At 36.9% G+C, this 26,865-nt stretch overlaps 1 long non-coding RNA gene across 3 annotated transcripts in view; it reads left to right on the plus strand.

Moving 5' to 3' along the window:
- The window catches only part of LOC133096220 (uncharacterized), a 77,598-nt gene that overhangs the window by 41,176 nt on the left and 9,557 nt on the right, over positions 1-26,865 (plus strand). Inside the window, exons 2-7 of one of the 3 annotated variants that reach the window (XR_009701751.1) lie at positions 8,982-9,129; positions 9,915-9,990; positions 15,080-15,139; positions 17,818-17,897; positions 20,478-20,649; positions 24,950-25,102. This is a non-coding gene — a long non-coding RNA (uncharacterized LOC133096220). Of the gene's footprint in view, positions 1-8,981; positions 9,130-9,914; positions 9,991-15,079; positions 15,140-17,817; positions 17,898-20,477; positions 20,650-21,341; positions 21,423-24,949; positions 25,103-26,865 lie in introns of those variants that run through there. The other 2 variants (XR_009701753.1, XR_009701752.1) reach the window with 2 other exon arrangements.

A 26,865-nucleotide genomic window follows, 5' to 3' on the forward strand; every position in this document is an offset into this window, starting at 1 on the left:
GGGAAACTGCAGAAAAAAGCATAGGTTTTTAATAAGCTCTTTTAACTAGGAAAGCATGGGGAAATCTCTTAAAACCTCACTTTCTTTAAAAAAACAAAAACAAAAACATTTTGACCACATACTTTTTTTTTTTTTTTTAAGAACAAGTTTCTCTTTATTCAGCTCCCTAGGTTTCCTGAACTTATTGACTAAAATGGTCATATGTTTCTCAGAATTTGTAAATACAAGCTTACACAAACCAGACAGATAATGTAGGAAGTAAACAGCCTGTATTCTTCAAAGGAATCATCAGATTTTTGGCGTTGGCGTATATTACAATCCTTTGTTTTGTTTTGTTTTTTTTTTAAACATCTTTATTGGAGTATAATTGCTTTACAATGGTGTGTTAGTTTCTGCTTTATAACAAAGTGAATCAGTTATACATATACATATGTTCCCATATCTCTTCCCTCTTGCATCTCCCTCCCTCCCTCCCACCCTCCCTATCCCACCCCTCTAGGTGGTCACAAAGCACCGAGCTGATCTCCCTGTGCTATGCGGTTGCTTCCCACTAGCTATCTATTTTACATTTGGTAGTGTATATATGTCTATGCCACTCTCTCACCCTGTCACATCTTACCCCTCCCCCTCCCCATATCCTCAAGTCCATTCTCTAGTAGGTCTGTGTCTTTATTCCCGTCTTGCCACTAGGTTCTTCATGACCTTTATTTTCCCTTAGATTCCATATATATGTGTTAGCATACTGTATTTGTTTTTCTCTTTCTGACTTACTTCACTCTGTATGACAGACTCTAACTCCATCCACCTCACTACAAATACCTCCATTTCATTTCTTTTTATGGCTGAGTAATATTCCATTGTATATATGTGCCACATCTTCTTTATCCATTCATCCAATGATGGACACTTAGGTTGCTTCCATGTCCTGGCTATTGTAAATAGAGCTGCAATGAACACTGTGGTACATCACTCTTTTTGAATTATGGTTTTCTCAGGGTATATGCCCAGTAGTGGGATTGCTGGGTTGTATGGTAGTTCTATTTTTAGTTTTTTAAGGAACCTCCATACTGTTCTCCATAGTGGCTGTATCAATTTACATTCCCACCAACAGTGCAAGAGTGTTCCCTTTTCTCCACACCCTCTCCAGCATTTATTGTTTGTAGATTTTTTGATGATGGCCATTCTGACCGGTGTGAGATGATATCTCATTGTAGTTTTGATTTGCATTTCTCTAATGATTAATGATGTTGAGCATTCTTTCATGTGTCTGTTGGCAACCTGTATATCTTCTTTGGAGAAATGTCTATTTAGGTCTTCTGCCCATTTTTGGATTGGGTTGTTTGTTTTTTTGTTATTGAGCTGCATGAGCTGCTTGTAAATCTTGGAGATTAATCCTTTGTCCGTTGCTTCATTTGCAAATATTTTCTCCCATTCTGAGGGTTGTCTTTTGTTGACCACATACTTTTAACTTTATAATATTGAAGATTACATAAGCTTAACCTTAGGCAATGCTGTAGCCTCAATTTTTAAGGAATTCAGATGATCGCCTTCTTTTTCCTCTATTTTTTAAAATTTTTCTTTGAATGGAGAAAGGAAAGAGGAATTAATAAAAGCAAAGAATGGCTTCCATTTATCTCTTATCCATAAGACATGAATAAAACAAACTTACCTGGTAGGTCCCCAGGTAAGTGGTTCTGTGGTTTTTGTTTTTTTTTTTTTAATTAATTATTTATTTATTTATTTATTTTTGGCTGTGTTGGGTCTTCGTTTCTGTGCGAGGGCTTTCTCTGGTTGCGGCGAGCGGGGGCCACTCTTCATCGCGGTGCGCGGGCCTCTCACTGTCGCGGCCTCTCTTGTTGCGGAGCACAGGCTCCAGACGCGCAGGCTCAGTAGTTGTGGCTCACGGGCCTAGTTGCTCCGCGGCATGTGGGATCTTCCCAGACCAGGGCTCGAACCCGTGTCCCCTGCATTGGCAGGCAGATTCTCAACCACTGCGCCACCAGGGAAGCCCTCTGTGGTATATTTTTTAAAGTGTTTTCCATGTTACACCTACCAGTACTCTTAGAATTATGCTCTAGACATTACTTGGGTTCCAAAAAGGTAGTTAATATCCCCAAAGAATCCGTCACATTCTTCCTTTTCTAATTTCCACTCCTCTGCTAGTGAAGCTATTTGGAGAGGTCTCAGTGAATAACCATTGCCACCTTCATCTCTTTTTGGCTGCCCACAAAATTGAAAACTCTGTGAAACTCACACCAGATAGTTAGGTCTTACCCATTTTGTGGCTTTGAAAAATGATTACTTGTTCTGATTAATACAAAAAAAAATTTAAGTAATTTAAAGGTTTTTTTGAGGGGGAATTTTCTTTATCTCTGAAGTAGTCGCCTGATAAAACAAGAATAATCCTCAGAGTAAAAATATTTATTATGGTTTCATTAGAATTATGTTCCTTGAAATGTGCAGTAATGTTCTCATGGTCAAATGTTTATTTCAGTGACAAAAATGAAGAATGTTAGTGTATTAATCTGCATTGTAAAGTGTGACAAGTTCAGATCAAGCTAACTGGAAACTTGGAAACCAAGGGAGTGTCTACTGCAAGAATAGATTTTAATATCAGTTAAGAATTGCATTTGGCTACCAGTGACAGGCTGCTGACTTGCGTGATTTAAATATCTATGGTTGTATATTTGTCAATCAATAAAAAGTATAGAGATAGGCAATTGCTGATAGCTGTTCAATACTGATAGCTGTTGAATAGCACAAGAGTGTCAGGGATTCTGGGATGAATTTCTTAGCCTTCCACTCATGGTCCCCAAATGACTGCTGGACCTCAACACCTTACAACCAGTTTTTGAGGAAGAAGAAAAGAAGGGGCACTTGTCAGCTTAATAAACTTTTCCAGAGGTCTCATCCAACTGTTTATTACATCTTGCTTATGAGATGTGCTTGCATCTTACTGAGCATCGTTTGAGCAAGTGAGGCTGAGAAATATATTTTTAGCTGGGTACTTGCCTTCCGCTATCATCTCTCACAAAGGAAGGAATAAAAACGTGGAGGTTATGCTGATAGTGAGGAGTTACTGCTACACATATGTTACATTTCAGTGCCATCTCAGACTCCTCTTTGGAGTTAAGTGACCCAAAGTGAAAGAGAAGAGATGCAGCTTCATCCACTGACCACCCTTGTTATAGGAACCTGAGTTTCATCTCTCATTGGAGCAATAATTAAACCATACTCTCCCAGAGAGGTAGGGACACGGTTGTACTGGGAAGCTCCAGTATAGGATAGACCCCTGGCATTCAGTATTTGAGGTTTCCATTGTTCAACACCAAACTTGAAGGTCCATGGCATATAATAAATAACTTTAAATTTTTATGTCATATCAATTTTAGCCCCCTTCACACCAAGAGGCATAAAATTTTCTGACACTAAGAGATGTATTCATTTTCTAGGGCTACCATATCAAGGTACCACATACTAGGTGTCTTAAACAATAGAAATTTATTGTCTCACAGATCTGGAGGCTATAAATCCAAGGTCAAGGTATTGACAGGATTGGCTGTAAGAGCCAATCTTTTCCACGCCTCTCTCCTAGATTCTGGTGGTTTTCTGGCAATCTTTGGTGTGCCTTGGCTTATAGATGCCTCACCCTGATCTCAGCCTTCATCTGTACATGCATGGTGTTATGCCTTTATCTATGTGAAGATAAAGGTTCGTAAAACCTCTTCACATAGTGTCTGACTCTGTGCACATTTCTTTTATGAGGACACCATTCATATTGGATTAGGGCCCTAATGACTTCACCTTAATTTGAGCACATCTGCAAAGACCCTATTTCCAAATAACATTCTGAGGTACTAGGAGTTAGGACCTCAACATATATTTTGAGGGAACATAACATAATTCAACCAATAACAGTTGGTGTTCAAATTACTTAATCAGAAAATGAACGTGCAACATCCACATGGCAACAACCTTTTTTCTCTTCCTCCATTTTTATGCAGAAATTATACACTATAGGGATATTTAAGAATTTTCAGGGCCTACTCAGTAGCATACATTGGAAATACTGCTTTTAGTACATTATCATGAAAACAAACAATGAATCTAGATTACAGTTGAGTTGCTCTTGAGTCTAAAGATATAGATTTACTTCACATTATGACTGTTCAATTGACCAGTTTCACCATAACAGCTCACTTTTCTCAAAATAACACTTTTTTGAAATAACTGTTTCATCCCAAAATGTACTGAAAACTATATACTAAATCAACAACATATTTCCAGGAAAAGTCACAATTGCCAATTACTTAACAATAATTTCTAATAAGAATATCATTTGCAACAAATTCAAATTGAGCATCATGTTTGGATGAAACAAAACATTCTTGCTCTGTGTTAGTATGCCAGGTGAGAAGACAGATGTTGCATCTTCTGAATCTGTAGTCTCTTCTGTACATGTTTCCATGTTTCCACATGTTCCACTGCTCTCAGGTTTAGCCTTTATTTCGTCACAGTCTTAAAGAAATTCTTTTCCAGTGGGTTGAATTGTGTCCCCCAAAACGATAAGGTCAAATCTTGAACTCTGGTACCTGTGAATAGGAGCTTATTTGGAAATAGGGTCTTTGTAGATGTAATCAAGTCATGATAAGATCATAATGGAGGGTGAGTGCTCGTCAAACAACTGATGTCTTCATAAGCACAGAAATCTGGACACAGAGACACAGAGGGAGAACACCATGTGAAGACAGAGGCAGAGATTAAAATGATGCATCTACACGCCAAGGAATGCCAAGGATTGCCTGCAATCTCCAGAAGCTGAGAGGCATGGAACAGATTCTCCCTCGGAGACTCCAGAAGGCTTGCCAAGGCTTTTGGACTTGATTTTGGACCTTTGGCTTTCAGAACTATGAGAGAATAAATTTCTGTTGTTCCAAGCCACCCAACTTGTGATCATTTGTTATGGCAGCCCTAGGAAACTTAATATATCCAGCAGATCCAATTTTCAAATTCCTGTCTGAAGATGAGCACCAACTGCGAATGCCATCCCTTATTCAGTCTCTTCCTTCCTTGGTGAGTAAAATAAACTTCATTACAATTTATGTTCAGACTTTTATTTTCAAACTATTGTTTGTATTTATTCATACTATTTATTTATATAAACTTGTTTTCATTGTTCATTTGATATGTATATTCCAGTCTATAGAATTTTTTTGAGTATTTTGGATTGGAATAATATACCTCATACTTTCCCTTTAAAATTAATGAATTTTGCTTTCAATTTACGACCTTTCACTTTACGGCAAGGTTTTAGGAACAAAATTAAAATCATTAAATGAGACATAGAGCTTACTATAATTCTGATGGTCACAACCTGAGTAAAGAAAAAAAGGTGTTTCTAGCAAGAATAAGGTAAGTGGGTGTGCTGGTTTCCTGGGAAAATAATAATGTATTCTTGGAAGCACTTCTAGTTATTCATGTAATTTAAAAAATACACCTATAAAGGGAGAAAAAGCATGTGAATTTGTCAGGGAAAGAAAAGAAGAGCGAAGCAGGAAATGAGGAAGAAGGAAGTTATGGAAAAGAAGCAGTTGGGAGGAGCACAGTGAGAACTGAGGAAAGTTTGTTTTTACCGTCATTCTTGCTCTCTGACAACTTACTTTAGTTTTCAGCTCTGTTTATCAGATTGTTGTGCAATTTATCGTATTAATTTTTTATACTTTCATATTTAATTGATAATTTATTATTTAAAAATAATTCCTAATCCCCTCACATCCTTTAAGTGTTTGTTCAAATATCATCACTTTGTCAGACAGTATACTGACTAAGATTCTGTGACCTGACACCCTTCCCCAATCCCTGTACTTCGGAGCTCCCTTACCATGTTCCACTTGTTCATCTTTTCATTGCACTTATCACCTTCTGGGAAGATTTGTAATTTACTTATTTGTTATTTTTGTTTCAGTCTGATTTTGCCACCCGCTCCCCCCCCCCCCCCCCACAGAACAGAAGCTCCTTGAACTCATGTAACTTAGTCACTGATGGATCCCATGAACCTAAGGCCGTGTCTTGCATATAATAGGTGCTCAGTGGTTGTTTCATTTCTTAATTAATAGGTGTATTTTCTTTAAAATTAATAACATGACTGTGCTGTGGCACTTACGAGACTGTGTTTTACTCATTCACCTTATATATATCTATGATAGTTGCATACTGGGCTGGGTGTTTGGTGGCTTGTGTGTTCTCATTTTATCACTTGACATGGAAGGATGTATGTTTAAAGATGAGTTGTTGCTTGAGCTGATGCCTGCCTCCTGAAATGTCTCTATAACGTAGTTTAGTAAGATGTTAACAAATCCCAATGAAACACATCTGCTCTACTGTTGTCTCCAGCTCCTGGTCTCTTCAAACTTTTAAAACTGTCATAGATTACTGGAAACACAACTGCATTTGAAATTATGTCAATAAAACAGTAGTTGCAGATGCTCCATTAAGGGTTTAAAAACTAAATTGTCAGCCAAAGAAAATGGCTTGTAAATGTCTGGCCATCACTCCAGTCCTGCAGAAGTAAGTTTTCTGGCAATGAGGGAAGTGGGGCTCCCTGCTCACTGACACATAAATGACTAAACTGGAGAGATTTCTTAGGGTGTCTGCTAACCAGTGGTGTGGATGTGTAACTGGATGCTGGTATTGCAGTGCAGTTGTAGTGAAAATCCAGGAGGTGATGAAAGACAATCTATGGTAATAGAACTGGAGGAACTTGGGGGATTGGATCAACCAGGTACAGTCTTGCTGCTCCCTCTTTTTCATTTGTATAAGCATTTTTTCTACAATCTAGAAAGTGCAGTGCAGTGCTTTCCAATTTAATTGATGGTCCGGTCTGGCATAAGTGATTCCACATGGTGGTTGACAAATGACTCTTGGGTTAGCCCCCCACCCCTCTTATTCAAGAAATAGACAAATTAGCAGAATTTTCTCTTTTCTCTGTAGAACTATCACTTGCAGATCTATTTATCTATCTTAGATGAAATTTTAAACATTTTATAAACTGATGAGACCTCTTGTTCTTGGTTTCGGGGGAAAGTGGAATATCATAAATAAAATTGTCTTACACTCTCAGTCATCGAGTTGATGGATGGTTAAAGGAAAAGCAGCATCCTGAGTTTTTCAGAGGCATTTCTATGCTTAGATCAGATTATGTGGTGACTTGTAGTGTAACCATACTAATATCTCTTTACACAAGAAAAATTTCTTCTAAATAACAATATCAATTTGGAATTGCTCAAGCGATTTAGTAGAAAGGCTTACAACATGGCAGTGGTAATAGATACTCAGAAGGTCAAAAATTCTCAGCTAGAGAATGGTTCAATATGCTCATTTATCACTTTCTACTTTTGCTCATATAAAACAAAGACATACAACTAGGTGTAAGTTCAACTACTGTACTAGCACAATCAGGCTTTAAAAAAAGTAAAGCAAATCCCAATTTACTACTGTCAGTTCACAGAATTCACTCTGATATAATCTTCATGTTGTAGATATTTCTGATTGTGTTGTTCCCAAAACTCATGGGCAGAAATAAACTGAATGACAAACGATGTGACTCTTCCACATATATAACACATGTCATCTAAAAATTGTAATGCACATATAATTACCTAGTTAATAATTTTCTAGAAAAATACTGATGAAAATAATCTGAATTTACCAAGAATCAGACAAAGACAATTGAGAGAAAACAAAGTGAAAGCTTTCTTTAATCTATTGGTTAGGCTAGATTGGAGAGATGGCTTTTACCACATTCTTGGGAAAATTCACAATTTAGGATTCATAAGCTGTGATCCTCAGATGAGGACAGTGGATACTCATGCACATTACTGAAGCCAAGTGGTAGGATGATATACTGCATCCAAGCTGTTTCCATGAGTGAATAGGCTCTAGCCTTTCTGGCTTGCTTCCTCGGTGCTGGAGAAGACATCACACATTCTTTGGAAGTGGAGTCCAAACCAAAACTCCACTAGATCTCCTGTCCTGCCTCTGTGTGGTCTGGGTGACCCACTTTAGCTTGAAGGAGCTCTGGGAAATTCGACATGTCTACATCCAGTTTAAGGGCTACTCCTGGGTGGTCCTTAGCAGTTAATAGGGTTTGATTCTGGGGCCATTATATGAGATTCAGAGAAGCCCAAGAATCTGGGCCTGGACAAGATCCAGTCTGTTAAGAATGGTGATTACTCCTGAGCATTTCAATATATAAACTGGAAGGACTAGAGCAGTTCTGGGAGAATGTACAGATAACACCAAACACACCTCACCAACTCTGCAGCCATCTTGGTTACCATCTTCCAAGGTCCAACTCAAGGCACCATGTTTTCAGATTGAGCAATAACTAGGCATTAAGACAGGTGTTCAGAACTTTCCAGGAATGGCCGTATGACTAGAAAGACCCAAAGGCATTTGCTTTAATCTACTTAGATTCAGTGATTTCTCTAAATAATATCAATTCTTAATTATATGCACATTAATAAAAGAACTGAGATGTGGCAAATCTAAAACTCGTTTATATTTTACTATAAAAACTAGTGGGTAGTGGAAAGAGCATGTGCTTTGGAGACAGCCAGTCCTGAGTTCGAATTCTCACTCCCCATTTACTGGCAGAGAGACTGGCTGAGAGACTTGGGGCATTATCCCAAGAGGTAACACGTGCAGAAAATATCAAGGATTATTCAAAAAATGTTCAGATATGTTTGTATGTGTCAATCTTGTAAGAAAAGTAACAATGTTTCAACTGTAAAAACCTACTTGAAATTGCAAACTGCCTCTGTTTTATCTGTCTCCATAGCAATCATTAGCATCTAACATAATGTATATTTTACATATTTATCTCTCTTGCTCCCTGTCTCCCATCCCCACTTTCCCCCTGAAAGTAAGATTTCATGGTTGCAGGAATTTACTCTCTGATTTGCTCACCATTGCATCCTCAGGAACTGCAGTAGAAACTGGTACATAGTGTCGGGTGGAGTTTCCTGATTGTGGCAGGAGTGGCCAAGGCCTGATGGGTCCTCTCTGCAGTGGTTGGGAGTCAGTCCTCCAGGCCCACTTGGAGCGTCCTCTGCTGCCTTGCCCAGATTGGTAGGCACCAGTTAAGTGAGTTAATCGTTTTTCTGCTTAAAATTGCTTAAGTTCGTTCATTTTTCTGAGACTGAACCGTTGTTATAATTTAGTAAAGGAATTATTTAGAAATAGCTGTTCTGTGAATTCGCACTATAAAGGCAGAAGGTGGGGATTATTTTGTTCTTCACTTCAGATCTAAAGAGAGGGCTTTAAGAGAACATTGAGAATCTAGTTCAGTCCATGGCAGACTGGGGGAGACACCGGAGCCTAGTGTCTGACTTCGGCTGTTAAGTATAAAGGTCACAGATGAGTGACTAGCCAGCAGCTGGTAGATAAGCCAAGGAGTGGGGAAGCAGGGACTAACTCTTGTGCTTAGAAGTTCTCAAAGTAAAGACACCTGAGCTATCCGACCCACACCATATACGGGCCGTGCGTGAGAAGGAACCTGCATGAGATCATCTCAGTTTCTGCAGGCTCCTCTCTGAAGGGTGAATGTGATCTCAAGGGAGAGATACTGAAGAGGCCCAGACCCTGAAGGATTCTCAATGAATACAGAGGGAGTAATCAACCAACCTCTTCCCTAGAGATGGAGGTTTCTGAAGAACCTAAGAAATACTCTCAGAGTCAGCTTTATGTCTGCAGGCCTCAGGGATCACCACGCCAGCTCATAACAATGCCAGTCAAACAAGAATTTTCCTGTTCTCTTTGCTTCCTTCTACTCCTCATCGCTGCCAACAAACAGTTGCCCTCACCTGCTTACTAAATACAGTTTGTGCCCCATCTCTCCTCTCTTCCCCTGATAGGCCCTCAACGGGGGACTGAGCTTTGATCACTGAATGGGAGTAGACCTTCTGATTGAGCTGTATTTGAAGACTCAAGGTAACAATAGAATTTCTTATTATTCATAGTGACAAATGTTTTATAATAGCATATAATTATAGCTATTCAGACTTCAGAGATCACATTTTCTTCAACTACTGAACTATACTGAAAGTCAAGTGAGATTTGAAGAGCAAGAAAAAGAAGCCTGATTAAGGGACTAGAAAGGGGCAAAATATGCAAGAATGGGAATGAGATATGAGACATAACTAGAGGTGTGATTAAAATAGTAATAAAATAATAAAGTATGTCTGCAGACAATTCTATGACAACAAATCTGAAAACCTTAGACATAGGTGACATAGATGCTTTTCTAACATAATTTAAATTTCTAAAATTATCCCGAGAAGGTAAAAAAAATGTCAGTAATCAAAAAGTGATTGAGAAGGTTAAAAATCTGCCATTAATGAAAGCCACTAAGGCCACAGATTTTCCCAGCTGTATTGTATCAAGTCTTTATAAAAAATAGATAATTCCTATGTTACTTAAGCTACTACTCCCCTGGAAAAAATTCTTAATATAAAACCTTATGAAGTTATCATAAAAAACAAAAATGCAGCTCAAACTCCTATGTAAATACACAAAGATCTTTGTAAAAAAAAGAGATAGTTGTAATATCCAGAAACCTATCAGTATAATGACGTACATCAATCTATTAAAAAAAATCATATGGTAATATCAATACATTCTGAAAAAATTATATGAATTAATCCAAACTACAATGAGGTTTCACTTCACTGTTAGAAGTGAAGTGAAATGGGCATCATCAGAAAATCTACAAACAACAAATGCTGGAGAGGGTGTGGAGAAAAGGGAACCTCCTGCACTGTTGGTGGGAATGTAAATTGATACAGCCACTATGGAGAACAGTATGGAGGTTCCTTAAAAAATGAAAAACAGAACTACCATATGACCCAGCAATCCCACTACTGGGCATATACCCAGAGAAAACCATAATTCAAAAAGAGTGATGTACCACAGTGTTCATTGCAGCCCTATTTACAATAGCCAGGACATGGAAGCAACCTAAGTGTCCATCGACCGACGAATGGATAAAGAAGCTGTGGCACATAGATACAATGGAAAATTACTCAGCCATAAAAAGAAACGAAATTGAGTTATTTGTAGTGAGGTGGATGGACCTAGAGACTGTCATACAGAGTGAAGTAAGTCAGAAAGAGAAAAACAAATACCGTATGCTAACACATATATATGGAATCTTAAAAAAAAAAAAAAAAGGTTCTGAAGAACCTAGGGGCAGGACAGGAATAAAGACGTAGACGTAGAGAATGGACTTGAGGACACGGGGAGGGGGAAGGATAAGCTGGGATGAAGTGAGAGAGTGGCACTGACATATGTGCACTACCAAATGTCAAATAGATAGCTAGTGGGAAGCAGCCGCAGAGCACAGGGAGGTCAGCTCGGTGCTTTGCGACCACCTAGAGGGGTGGGATAGGGAGGGTGGGAGAGAGATGCAAGAGGGAGGGGATATGGGGATATATGTATACGTATAGCTGATTCACTTTGTTATACAGCAGCAACTAACACAACAATGTAAAGCAATTATACTCCAATAAAGATATTTTTTTTAATTTTATGAATTAATAAGAATAAAATATGACAAAATAATCAACCTCAAATTAAACTAATTATCATTAAGTTAGAAAATTCTCATTGCAATTAATATGAAAAATTAGATGTAAATTTCTACTGCTGCCATTGCTTTGGAATGGTAAGTTAAAAAAAAATTTAGTAAAAACATTAGAAAATAGAAGTTTTTTTTCCTAATGACAATATTATATGTCTAGAAACCCTAAGATTCTAATTAAAATCAGAACCAATGAAAAATAATGGATAAGAGAATTTAAGATAAAAACAAGATAAATATGTTAAGACCAAGGGCTTTTGTCTATATTGTCTATAAGCAAATGGCAATGAAAATGGAAAGATATCTGTTTATAGTAAACAGCATAATATTCTCACAGATAACTTTTAAAAAGAAAACACAGGACCTATGTTAAAAAAAAATCTGTGAATCTTACTCATAGAATATTAAAGGACATAAAACAATCTTTGAACTATGGAAAAACATAGTGTGATTTTGGATGGGAAGAATTAATACAGTAAAAATGTCAATTCTTCAAAATTCTCCTATAAATTTGAGGTACTAATAAATAGAACTTCATCAAGGTTGATTTTAGAATTGGATACAATGATATAAAAGTTCACTTGGAAGAATATATGTCTGAAGCAGCCAAGAAAAGTTTGATTATAGGAGAATCAGAAGCTGCGAAATACGCTTCACACATTATTCATCAGACTATAAAGTCACTACAATCAAATCAATATGGTATTAGCCATATGGATCCATAAAAAATAGAGAATCTAGAAAATAAATGTCTGTATATGAAAATTTCATATATGGGAACGTTAGTATTTCTATTCTGTGGGAAAAGAATGACTTATTTATTAAGTGGGGATGACAATTAGCTATTTATCCAGAAGGAAACTAAGTTGGGTCCACTCTCACTATATGTGCTGTTCAATGCTGTAGCCACTAGCCACAAGTGTTATTTACATTTTAATGGAACTTAAATTAAATTTAAAAATTATGTTTCTCAGCTGCTTTAGTCATGTTTTAAAGTGTGGCTAGTGTTTACTTTATTGGGCAGTGTAGATTATAGAAGGTTTCCATCTTTGCAAAATGTTTTGTTGGACAGCACTGATTTCTCTCTCTCTCTGTATAATATTTACATGTATATAAATATTCACATAAACATAAACAAAAATACAAATATAAATATATGTATACATGTGCATTTAATTGTTCCCTATTGATTTAAAATTAAAAAATAAAACAGAAGAAAATCACCAAGGCTACCTATACAATATAGGGGTTAAGGGGAAACTTCGTAACATTACCAGAAACCCAGAAAAAATAAAATAGATATAGTTGACATAAAAATTATAACTTTTGTATACACATTGATATCAGTATCAGTTAAGGTTCTTGGTTGAAAACAAGATACATTTTAACTGTATGTTCAGAAAAGCAATTTGGAAGGGAAAATGCCCAAACTATAGTGAGGGACTGCTTTTGAGAAGATAGCACTGCTGTCTCTGTAGGACATCAATACCACATTCACTGTCTTGCCTTGATCATTTCCACCTTAGAGTTATGTGCAGGTGAATCTGATAGGAAGGGGCTGGGGCATATTCTAGTACCCTAGCTGCAAGGGAACCTGGGAAAGCAAGTTTCTACTTTCTGGTTTAGGAGACAGAACTCATAAGTGGAAAATTATCCACGTATAGAAAAAGTGTTCAGTAGATCCTGGAACAGCCACAAACGTGACAAATGTCCACTATACTAACATAAATAAAGTCAGCAGAAAAACGATAGAATTGGGGGAAGAACATAAAAGGTTGCAACCCAGATGATGATGAGCGTTTAATGTCTATAATACAGAAAGAATCCTTACAAATTGTAAAGAAAAAGACAAACCACTCAATAGAAAAATACATCAAGGATATGAATAGGGAATTCACAAAAGAGTAAACTCAAATTTCCTGTCCTTAAAATAACAAGGAAGTATCACTTTACCATCACCGACTGATAAAATTTTAAAATTTCAATAAACCTACTGCTGGTGGGTATGAAGGAAATTATATATTCTTTGCTACTGGAATTATAAATTATTCCTATCTTTTTGGAAAACAATTTAGCAGTGCCTCTAAAAGTTGAAATAACCATAGCCTTAGAAGCAAGCCCATTCTTCAGAAGTAAAAGCACCACTGTGTAAAAATATACATACGAGGATGTTTATTGTACTTTTTCGTAGAGGCAAAAGTCTGAAAGAGTGAATGGCCTTCAATTGAGAAAAAATTATGATACATTTACACTATGGGCTATTAAAAAGCAATTACAAACAGTGAGTAAGACCTGTGTCATTTGTCTTGGAGAGATTATGACAGTGAGTTGTTGAGTGAGAAAAGCAAGATGCAGAGAAACAACTAGAACAACACACAACACACACTATAAAAAATGGCAGAGTTTTTACAAGAATCATAATGGGGGAGGGTGAATGATGAAGGTGAAGAAAGGGAACAGAGAAGAAGTAGGCAAACAAACCAAAAAAACAAGCCTTGTAAATTAAAAACATAACCAAAAATCTCATTTATGTAAAACTACCTACCTGAGTTATGTATACCCGCTTCAAGAGAAACCATAAAATAGTGTAGTCTTGGTCTATAGACTTTAGAAATGTCTAAAATATATTCTTAGATGAAAAATTATTTCACAGAGTAATATGTAGAGAATGAGTCCATTAAAAAAAACAAAGAAAGGTGTGTGTTTGTATGTATTTGTACTGAAAAGATGATACACATCCATGTATTAATTCTGGTTTCCTCAGAAAGTGTAGAATTGGCAAGCAAAGGATGGTTTTACTTATTATTAATTATAGTCCTAATTAATTTCAAAATTTAAAACACATTAAAAAACAAAAATTAAAAATATGTTAACATTCTAGAATGTATTATAAAGGGAATAAACTCTATTATGATTCAGAGAGTAATTAGAGACCATCAACTGAGAGAGGGAGCCTTTGGGATAGCCTCTCTGAGGAAAGTGTCTGAGCTGAGACCTGAAGAATAACAATAGGCTTTATTGTGGAGAGCTGGACAAAGAATATTCTAAGCTGAATCCACAGGCCCGACAGTTCATTTGAAGGGCAGAAAGGAAGCCAGGGCACCAGCTGTGTCGGGGGCACATGGATAGGTGGTGTGGATTAAGGTCAGGGAGGCAGAGACTTATAGACCACTGCTAATAGAAAGTTTGAGTTGAACCACTTCTAGTCAGCAAACAGGAAAAGTACTTAAATTTTAAAACCTTTATAGCAGCTTGACATTGCTGAGATTCCAGCCCTTGATCACCGGACTCATCTCAGTTCAGGTGAGTTTGAACTTGGATGGTGCAGCTCATGTTGCAGATTGCTTCCAGTCATATGCAGTAGGACCGCACGTCAGTCCATGGTGCAATAGAGAAAAAACAACAAAAGCATAAACTAAAACAAACTTATCCTCTCCACAGGTTGATGGAGAAGCACTGTTATAAGACCTGGAGAGATGTTTGGTTGCTATTCTCAAAGAGGTAGTAAGCCATTGAAATGTTTTAAAAAGAAATGACTCTTTATATATATCGTACAAAAGAATTTTCTAGTTTAAAACTAGAATTGTCCCAGCTTTCATCATGCAGAATGGTTTGGAAAGGATCAAGAGTTAAACAGGGAGTAGTTAGGAGACTATTGTGGTGGTGCAAGTAGGAGATGGTGGTGGCATGGACCAGGTGGTGGTAACTGGACTGGAGGATAGAAAAGGAAGAGTCATGAGGAGCCATGGATGATTTCTAGTTTCCTTCCCTTCCCTTTTCTCTTCTTTCCTTTCCTTCCCTTTCCTTTTCTCTCCTTTTTTTTTTTTTTTTTTTTAACATAAGAACTGGTACATTATGATGATATCTATGGAGATGGCGCTAATGGGAGAAGAAAAAATTGAAGGCACAAATCAAGATTTCTGGCTTGGACAAATTTGAGTTTGAAATGTGTATTACACACCAGAATGGAAATAAAGCTCATCAGAGAGGTGTGGAGTAGAGGCATGATTTTGGGAGTTATTAGCACATAGGTAAAATGTGAACAATCATCCTGGTTTGCCCAGGACTCTCCCTGTTTTAGTACTGAAAGTTCTAAGACCTGGGAATCCTCTTATTCCTTGGCAAACTGGGGTAGTTTTTCACCTTATGTAGATGGTATTTACACCATGGAATTGGATAAGAGCAACCAAGGAAATCACACACCAGGATTGAGTCAGGCAAATATTAAGAGGAAAGAGAATCTTAGAAGAGCTCACCAGTGAGGAGGTAGGTAAAGGCAAGACAGAAAAGTGTCAAATATCTGGAAACCAAAGGAAGAGAGAATGTCAACCATAGAATGCTGGTGAAGGTCAAGTAAGAAGAGGACAGAACAGCAGATTTGGCAAGATGATGGTCATAAGTGACTGTAACAAAAGAATAGGTTCTTGGGAGTGATGGGGAAAAAACCTACAATGTCATAAGTTGAATAATGAATGGCAGGAAATAGGATTAATAAGTACTAAAAAAAATCATCCTAGCAGCCTTGCAATGAAGGGGAGCAGAGAAATGGGCAGTAGTTTGAAAAGACTGAAGAGAGTATTAAAATGCTGTTTATGATTTTATTTGGGGAAATGAAACTACTGTGTGAATGCAGTAGGATTGCCTGGCAGTGTTAAATAGCTGTATGAAAATTTTAGCATAAATTTAAAGTGGTTGTATTCTTCCTAGTTGTTTATCTACAATTACATTTAGCTTCTCAGATGCTGGCGTGAAAAAAATTTTTTAAATGGTTTCAGCCAATATTTGGGATTTTCCAGGGGAACATGCTAGAGAAAAAAGGAGGCAAGCAAGGTAAAATAATTAAAAGGGAATTATTTCAGTTAGGAAACATGGACTAAAAGCCAGGTTAAAGGGGGAAGAGGAAACATAATTAAGTTGGAAGAGAGTGAAACGTGAAGTCAATGGGTTAGATGTTTCACTGAAGTTGAGGAATTCTTGCAAAATGAGTACTTGGGAATGCAAGCCGAAAGAACAGCAGTTGGCAGCCAGGGAAGGGAGTGACTGATTTTAAGTTTTCAGGTATGGTGAGTTACTGCTGATGCAACCAGCATCACTGGTTGGGAGGGGGTGGAGGAACAGGTAATTGAAGGTGAGGAAGGGAAGGATCTGACAGGCAGGGTAAATGGTTCATCCATATGCATTCTGAAGTTACCAAGAATGATGGCATGAGTTGAGATGGAGAAGAGAATGAGTCAAGGGGGACTAACTGGGTCAAAATATGAGAATAAGAAGGCGATGTAGTGGGTGGTTTAGTCTGATGGTGCAAGCTTCAAATGGGAGGGAGTGATACATAGCCAACCCCTTACCTTCTGGTCCTGTGGTATATGGGGTATAATAGAAAAAAAAAAAAACCTCTGCATCAGACAAGGAAAATGGTACCATCAGGACTTAAGGTAAGAAGTTAAAGATAATGCTCAGAGAAGAGATTGAATTGATAAGGAAATCTCAGGATAGTATATTGCTAGGATTGGCTACATAATTTTCAGGGCCCAGTGCAAAATGGACATGCAGGACATCATGTTCAAGAATCATTATGAATTTCTGGACTTCCCTGGTGCAGTGGTTAAGAATCTGCCTGCCAATGCAGGGGATGTGGGTTCGAGCTCCGGTCCGGGAAGATCCCACATGTCACGGAGCAACTAAGCCCATACACCACAACTACTGAGCCTGCGCCCTAGAGCCCATGAGCCACAACTACTGAGCCCGTGTGCCTAGAGCCCGTGCTCCACAGCAAGAGAAGTCACTGCAATGAGAAGCCCGTGCACCACAACGAAGAGCCGCCCCTGCTCGCCGCAACTAGAGAAGGCCCGCGCGCAGCAGCGAAGACCCAACGCAGCCAAAAATAAATAAACGAATACATTTACAAAAAAAAGAAAAAAAAAGGATCGTTATGTATTTCAAGATGGCAACAAAACATTATGTCAAATGTGGGCCCTTCTAAGTGTGGGGTCCTGCGTGACTGCACAGGTAGCATGCCCGTGAAGCTGGCCCTACCTATTCTGGGCCTAGGAAAAAGACTTGGAAGGGAGGGCAGCATTTGGTCAGATTAAGGGATATACTATATTTCTTTGTTTGAGGCTGCTATGTGCTAACCATTGTTTAAATGCTTAACCAATATTATCATTTAACCCTTCTAACAGGTGAGGTAGGTGTTATCTCCCCCTTTGGCAGACGAGGAACCTAACGCACTGGAAATTTAAATGATTTGCCCAAAGTCACAGTAAGTTGCAGCCTGATTTTATTTTATTTTATTTTATTAATTAATTTTTTTTTACTGTTAAAATTGAGATATAATTCACATACCATAAAATGTATACATAAAGTTTACAATTCAGTGGTTTTTAGTATATTCACAAAGTCGTGCAACTATCAACACTATCTAGTACCAGAATATTTCCATCATACCAAAAAGAAACCCCATACCCATGAAGCAGTAACTCCGCATATCCCTCAGCAACCATTAATCTATTTTCGAACTCTATGGATTTGCGTATTCTGGACAATTAATATAAACAGGATCATACAATATGCAACCTTTTGTGTCTGGCTTCTTTCGGTTAGTATAATTTTTTAAATTTATTTATTTAGTTTTGGCTGCGCTGGGTCTTCGTTGCTGCGCGCGGGCTTTCTCTAGTTGTGGCGAGCGGGGGCTACTCTTCGTTGTGGTGCACGGGCTTCTCATTGTAGTGGCTTCTCTTGTTGCGGAGCACGGGCTCTAGGCGCTCGGGCTTCAGTAGTTGTGGCTCGCGAGCTCTAGAGTGCATGCAGCCTGATTTTAGATCTGCGTTCCTAACTACCAGGCTGTGTTGCTTCTCAGCAGTCCTAGAGTTAATAGATGACTTGAGAGACTCAGATTTAGGGCTGACCAAAGTAAACAGTGGTGTGAGATGTGACAGAATTAGTCCTCATTATGTCCCCAGAAGAAGAAGAAGAAAAATCAGCTGCAAAGTAGTTTTTTATTTTTTTATTTCAGTTTTATTGAGGTACAGTTGACATATAAAATTGTAAAGTGTATTTAAAGTGTACATCGTGATGATATGATATACATATACGCTGTGAAAGGATTCCCTCCATCTAGTTAACACATCCATCACCTCACATATTTACCTTTTTTTGTTTGTTTTTCTTTTGGTGAAAACATTAAAGTTCCACTCCTTTAGCACATTTCAATTAAACAATGTAGTGTTATCAACTGTAGTCACCATATTTTACATTAGATCCTCATACATCATATATCCAAAGAAAATAAAAATAGGATATCAAAGAGATATCTGCACCCCCATGCTTATTGCAGCATTATTCACAATAGCCAAGATATGGAAACAATCTAAATGTCAGTCAATGGATGAATGGATAAAGAAGATGCGGTATATATATATATATATAAAATGAAATATTATTCAGCCATGAGAAAGAAGGAAATCATGCTATTTGTGACAAAATGGATGGACCTTTTGGTATTATGCTAAGTGAAATAGCCACACAGAGAAAGACAAATACTGCAAGATATCACATATATGGGGATGTTTAAAAAAGAAAAAACACATACAGAGAGAGTTGAAAAGGGGTAGCCAAGGGCTGAAGTGTAGGGGAAATGGGAAGAGGTTGGTAAAAGGGTATAAACTTTCGGCTATAAGGTAAATAAAGTCTGAGGATCTAATGTAAAACATGGTGACTGTAGTTAACACTGTAAGGTATAGTTTTGAATACTTAACATAAAAGCATCCTGAATCAACTCTCATGTGCTACTTTCTAAAGAGGAAAGATACTTCAGTTTTTAGGAAGTTTCTGGGCATGGATTTTTGCCAAGTTGGTGTAGGTAGTGGATGAAGTAGAAGCCTCAGGTCATGAGATGACTTATTTCACATAGCTAATCCTAGAAACCCACATTTCCAACAAAGTGTTACAATCAGAAATCATTTGAGTAAACTATTTGATGAAAGTTTAAGAAAAGTAATTGGGTAAATAAAATCATTATGATGGTGATACCACAAAAGGAAAAAAAGTCCTCATATATGGATGAATTTTTACACATTGAAAAACTACCTATGTCCCTTGGAAAAATTTGTGATCTAATTTCTTAGCACTCCGTTTTGCTTTGGCTATATACATAGGAACTCAATGATCTCACCATGTCCTACTTGGTCTGTATGACAAATTGGTTATCTTATTTATGACTGAATCTCAGTTTATTCTTTGTCTCCAGATACTTTCACACTGCTATGTGTATGAGGGATTGTGGGAAGAAAAGATGCAATTAATTTCAGTTGAACTGATTATTTACCAATGCTTTTTAAAAAAGACACAGCTGGTTGCATGATTTATTGGCCTATGTAGTCTTTGTGCTTATTGAAATATGAATTGATTAATGTTCTCTGTCTAAACTTTGCTTTTGTTTTAATGGAGTAGTAATAAATAGGAGTTTGGGTCAGTTTGATGTAATCCAAAGTAGAAAACAAAGAACAACTAATGAGTAGCCCTCCTAATTTTTTTAAGGCATTCCTTGGAGTATAGTATTTCCTTTCTAGCTATGCATTCTAGATGACTGTATCTGTTAGCACAGTTGTGTATGTGACACTTGTAATGGCACAGCTAGATTAAAAATGGAGGAAATACATTCAGCCTCTTTCTATTTTTTAGCATTACTGAAAAAAGGCATCTTCAATTAATTATACTTCTTAGTTAATAGAGTTATTTTGTAGATAACACACTTTCAAAGAGTTAAAATATAATAAAATATACAGTAGTGCTACTGTATAAACTGTATCTTTCTATTATTTTGATATCCACTTTCTGGCAGTAGGACTAGTGTCCTTATGAGAAGAGGAGGAGATTATAGGGATACACGTGCACAGAGGAAAGGCCATGTGAGAACACAGCGAGAAGGCAGCCATCTGTAAGCCAAGCAGAGAGGCCTCAGGAGAAATCAACTCTGCCACCCCCTTGATCTTGGACTTGCAGCCTGCAGAACTGTGAGAATATATTTATGCTATTTAAGTCACCTGTATGTGGCATTTTGTTATGGCAGCCCTAGCAAATTAATATAGTTGGAAACTGTTCTATATTTTTTAAGTTAGTGCTAAAAATAACTCACATCTGTTTTTAGAACTACTAGCATACATGATTGTAAGTGAATGTCAATTGGAGACTTTAAAAAAATTCAGTTTGGATGAAATTAGACACATTTTCATTTCTCTGAGTTTAACATGTTATTTATATTAGAGCAGTAAAGATTTTCACCTTTACAAATAACTTAATTAGAAAACATTTAGAAAACATAGGACAAAAGAAAAACATACTTTCTTATCCTACTGATATATTTTGATATATCAACAAAGCCAGTAATAAAAAGTGGAGAAATTAACTCTACACACGTTTATTTAAACTAGAGATTTAAAATTTAGTATATGAATATTGTCATTAAATATACTTCATATGTACATACACACACAAATTTTTGAAAGCTATGTCATCAAATTCTGCATCAATTTAGCATAATTAATGTAACCAATCTGTTGTTGGATAATTAGAATTTCAAATATTCTCAATTATAAATATGACAAATATGATAAATTCTCTATGACAGATACTTTCAAAAATTAACATATATACATATTTTCAGCTGTCTCTCTTCTTCTAAAGCATTCTCTTCTACCTTCCAAAGAGGAAGGAGACTTTGTTTTGGCAATTTCAGGCGTGGGGTTTTGCTGTGTTGATCCAGGAAACGGATGAATGAGAGCAATGTGTAAGTCTAAGAGGCTATGTTAATTCATGTGAGGAAGACACATGCAAGAAAAGAAAAAAGTTGAGTTGAAAAGATGGAGAAAAGAGGTGAGAGAGAAGAAATGGCCAGTGCTCAATTGTAGAAAAAAGTTTTGGAGAGTTTTAATAGAGAATCAGAGACATTGGGAGCAGCTGCCAAACTGTAATGAGGATTTTAGGGAAGATAAACGGGAGAAGATTTTTGGAAGTTCTGTGTAGTATGACTAAAATACCCATTCAAAAGTCCTTTTGAGAAATATGAAAATTTTCATTTTTTAAATATTTTTGAATATTGGATGATGTTTTCTTTAAAATTTAAAAAACACTGATTAAAAACTACCACTTCATTTGTAATACATAAACAACAGGGATTACATATATATATATGTGTGTGTGTGTGTGTGTGTGTATATATTTGCAGCTTAATTCTTGAATACACCCATAATTTATAAATAACATGCTTGATAAAAACGGTGTGCAAAATTTAAAGGTTTTAATCTATATTTTCAAACTGCTATATAAGGAATTCTATCTTTTTATCCACTGACAGTATTTAAAAGTGCTTGTTTTCTTACTATTTCTTCAACTTTGCCAATTGATAGGTAAACAGTGATGTCAAATTATTTCATTTTTATTAAATGCGTGTGGATATTTTCTCGTACTACCTCTCTGTCTCTCTCTCACATTATTACCTTTCTCTCTCTCTCTTTCTCTCTCTCTCCTTCTCTCTCTCTCATATAAATGGCTGGCCTATAAGTTTTCTAATTAAAAATTGAATACTATCTCATGAAATATATAGTTTCCAATATTTATTTTATAAGATTTATAGCACAGTATTTTCACTTTAAATGAAATGCAAAGCTTATATGTTACATAAAGAAATCTAGTTTCAGGTAATGGTGAGACGTAATGTTTTCTAAAACTACAAAATTTTGTAGTTAGAGCTCTTAGGAAATACTGTTCTTAGTTATCATTCTCAGAATATGGATTATTTCTCTCAGTTAAAAGGGTTGACTTTCAGATTCAGTCTTATTAAGTGTAATCTTTTAAAAAAATCTTTCTTTTAAGAATCTGTCAGAAAACATCTATCTAGCTTTCAGAGAAAATTGATGAGTAAAACACTCATTTATATTTTTACTTTTTATCTCCTTTGTAGTTTCAGATATTTTATTCCCTACTTCCTATTTAAGCCTTAAGCTTCCACCTATGCTCTTGATCCCATTCCCTTTTCTGTTTCTTATTTCAAGTAGTAACATCTATCACTCAATCACTCAAGGCAAAACTTGCTAATCACATTTGACACCAGCTTTTCCTCTACATTTTCCAAGTGAAATCCTATCAATCAATTTTATTTCCTGAATATATTCAATATGTTTATTTTTCTTGTTCATGGCAAATAGTGCTTAGCATAGGCCCTTATTAGCTCATCATGATATTCTTTTTCCATAAAATTTTTTAATGCATCTTCCTCATCTAATAAATTTCAAACTCTATAATCTGGTATATAAAGCCCTCTCTTCCAATCTCTTCTATCTCTCCAACTCTTGCATTTTGTATTGAGTTATTTGCTGTTCCCTAAAATTCAACATATTGTATGTCTGTCTCTGTTCTTTACAAAAACTGTTTGTTTCCTTGGAAGTAAGAGTCTGTGTCATTCCTTTTTCTTTGATTTCCTAAATTTTGCTTTTCTTTTAAGAGTTAGTTTACCTGCCTCTTGAGAGCCTATCTGGTATGGGCCAGGTGCTCATCCTTATATGTATTTTTATGATACGTTTCCTTCTTCTTTTAATCTATCTATATCATGATTAAGCTCTTGGCTCCTCTTCTACTTCTCTGATGATTAGAAGTAACTTTATGTAAGAGACTGTCTTATTTTCCTTTGTGCTCACAATATCTCACCTAATAGCATATATACATATATGCTATTAGGATGGATACACACACACACACACTCTCTCAATACGTAATTTTTGGACTAAACTGAATGCCACATCTTCATTTCTCCTCTATTATGAGAAATATAAGAAGTGAGCTGCTCTATTTTTTTAAAAAAAACTTTAAACAAGTTCAGAAAATGTTTTCTATTGTACTTTCTTATTACATTAGAGGAGGGGAAATCGCTAATCCTTGGCCCCAGGTTTATATATTTAGTGTAAAGGGATATATCTTATAGGTCTTCTTGGTCAGGAAGAAGTTCACATTCAAATCCAGAAAGTTCTTTTTATTTTGTTAACTTGAGAGAAAACCTCTATTTTATGAACCATGACCTGCCTTCAAATAACAGCACAGAATTAACCAATAGAGAGGAGACACAAGAAGAAAAAGCTAAAATATGTAGAAATAGGGATCCAAAAGGGCGATAGACCAAAGTAGGCTTGGAATTCACTGGTCTTGATCAAATCTTTAATAAGCTTACCGGCTTCAGGTAGCAGAGTTGCACTCACCTATGGATTCCACACAGCCCTTCGAGTGCTTTATCTTATGGATGGAGGGGACCCTCTGTAAAATATCATTAAGTGCAGCAATATGATAAAATATCATGAAGTGCAGCAACATAATTTAGATTATGAGAATCTAAACTAATTAAGTGTGCCTTGACAATTCTATACCAAGAGCTCTCCTATACATAATTTTTTCACATCTTACACAGGTATATAGACATACACACACAATTATGTTTTTTAATTATTTGTCATAATCTTGTTTTCCCTGACTTAAATTCTTTAAAGCTAGAATGTATAAATTATATTTTTTAACTCCATGCACATAATCCATTGGTTGTGCTCCAGATATCTACCTGATAATTTTTAGTTTCAAAATTAAAAGAATCTTGTTTCCTCAATGAACATTACTAAGAAGTCAATAACTCATCAGTGCATAGGTAATATACACGAGTTCTCTCCTACCTCACCAAGTTGGGGAAACACCTAAAACCAACTAATGGCACTTTTTCCTCTCATAAATTTGTATAATTTATGGCAGCAGGGGACTGGAGAATTAATGGAAGGGTAAAAAAAAAAAAAAAGAATCTTCCCTCTCTTACGTTTGAGAGATTATACGCCTCTGAACCCTAGATTCCTTGCATGCCAGGACTGTGACTTATTAATATTTTATCCTCAGTGCCTGGCACATAGTGAGTGCTTAAGACATGTCTGAATGAGTTAATGGAGGAGAAAAATCTAGGACCCTGACTGTTAAGCAACATCTCAACAATTTAGTGAATGAACAGAATATGTGTGGGGTAGGAATTCAATCAATCAACACAGGCATGTACAAACCAAATTTCAGATTAGTTAGAACCAGAATCAACTCCCCCTTTGTGGGTTTAAATTTAGTTAGATCTAAGGGAGTCTCAGATCGCATCTGTTACTTGATTTTGGATCTTGACAAAATGGGACAAAGGAGTGGCATTCAATGATACACTCAAGAAATGGATCTCTTCATTCTATTTTTGGGGTGTAGGTCATTTATCTCCTTGTCTTCTTCCTGTTTTTAAACGTTTTCTGGTAGCAAGGTGAAGCAGAATCAGCACAATCTCTCAGCGTCATAACCGGACATGGGGTTGACCATTCTAACACCAGCCGTAATCACCTACAGGGCACTTTCAGGGCCCTCTGTGCGATGAACTGGACCTGGCAGCGTTGGCTGTTGCACATGGTTGGGGTAAGACACACTTGCACATATGCAGCCACTGTGCTAGGCCTCCAGGCTGGAAGAAACTGAAACAAGGGTTTGGTGTCTTAAGCTGAGGCACATCGTGAATAAATACCCAATACTGACGTTAGTATTATGCCAAAGTCAGGAATCTGTCTGAATAATTGAACATGACATTCATTCTCTAACTGCTGAGGCTGAGTGAAGGAAGGTGGAAAAGTGTATTTTTGCTTAACTGGGCCTATCACTCTGAAATTTAGCCCCAATCATCCGTCACACTGAGAGGGGAATGCTGGAATGTTACAAAGCATAGTCCCCCAAAATAGAGGAAATGTAGTTCAGAAGCCAGAGAATTCGACTAGTCCCCTCATTTGTTTTTCAAGTTTTGCTCAAATTGGCTCGCAAATTTATCTACTATGCGTTGCACATGGATATTTTTGTCACCGAATGTTTTACAACAGCTGTGATCCTGATGGGGATTTAGTTAACCAAAGGCCCCTCTGCATGCAAGCGGTCACCAGGCATCTAAGGGGCTGGGGGCTGAAATGACAATAAAGTGAGCAGAACCATGCAGCTGTGGACCAAATGTAGGGTAATAACGAGCAGTTGGCCATTACGGGGTTAACTGCTGGTGTTCTGGTAAGTGTAAAAAAAATGTGGAGGTCCTGCTCAAAAACACAGCCCAAATTCGAATAGTTCCATTGCATTAGAGTTAAAAGTGCTTCTGCTTCCTTTTCAACTGGTGATTATTTTTAGGACACCAATCTTGTTGGAGTGTCTAACACATATATTATAATTATAATTTTTTGATAATTATGTCGTAGTTTTCCAACATGCTTTTAATCTAAATAAGGGATCATTGCAGAATATCAGCTTCTTAGTCTCTGGGGTTTCAGCCACTCGTGCCTGTGCCTTTATAATTTCCAGACTTGTTGCAGTTACTCTGGGAAGAATTTTTACCTACATTTGTTGAGTTAAAGAGCCATCCATTCTGTTGTTTTAAACAAATGAAATTGTATCACTGCAATGTCAGTCCAAACATGTGTAATTAACATGGAAAATATGTCTGAGCCATATTGGTCAAGATAGATGACTTCCTTGCATGACTTATAAACAGTTAGAGGCATAAAGCCAGGATGTCAAAACCAAGTTGTATACTGCAAAGGTTTATCTGGGAGGACTTTCAAATTACAAAGGAAAAAAGAAAGACAAAATCAGCCTGCCATGCTTTCTTAACAAGGAGAGCAGCTTTCTGCTATCTGTATAAAAATAAGCCTTCTGTCCTCCTTTCGACATGTGTTACTCACACTGCAAAGGTCAAAACGGACATCTCATTCTTCTGGAAATGTTCATCAAACAATATAATGGTACATGTCAGGGCTTTCAGATGATTCTGGCTGGAAATGGGCCTCTAATCTCCTTTTAAATTTTATCAGTGACTGTGCACAGAATTCTCTTTGGAATTCTTTGATCAGTGGCCTAGGCTCTGAAAGAAAGAGAACTCTATCCCCTATGTGCTTTTCTGAGTCCTCTGAAAGCTACCAGCTTTGACCTTTTTCTAGGGTTGTTTTCCTAGGTAATGATCCAGTATTACTATTACTTACAGGTAGTAGAGTTGTAGTCACCTTACCTGCAGATGCTCTTCCGTTCCTTTGCTGGATAAAATGAGCTCATTCGGAGTACACCTGAAGAATCTCTTTCTGTCCTCAAGTATAACCCAATCCTGTTTTTATGTTATCAGTGGCATCAATTAGAAATTAAGTGTGCCAAGA

Source organism: Eubalaena glacialis, chromosome 8 (assembly GCF_028564815.1).
Source record: "Eubalaena glacialis isolate mEubGla1 chromosome 8, mEubGla1.1.hap2.+ XY, whole genome shotgun sequence".
NCBI lineage: Eukaryota > Metazoa > Chordata > Mammalia > Artiodactyla > Balaenidae > Eubalaena > Eubalaena glacialis.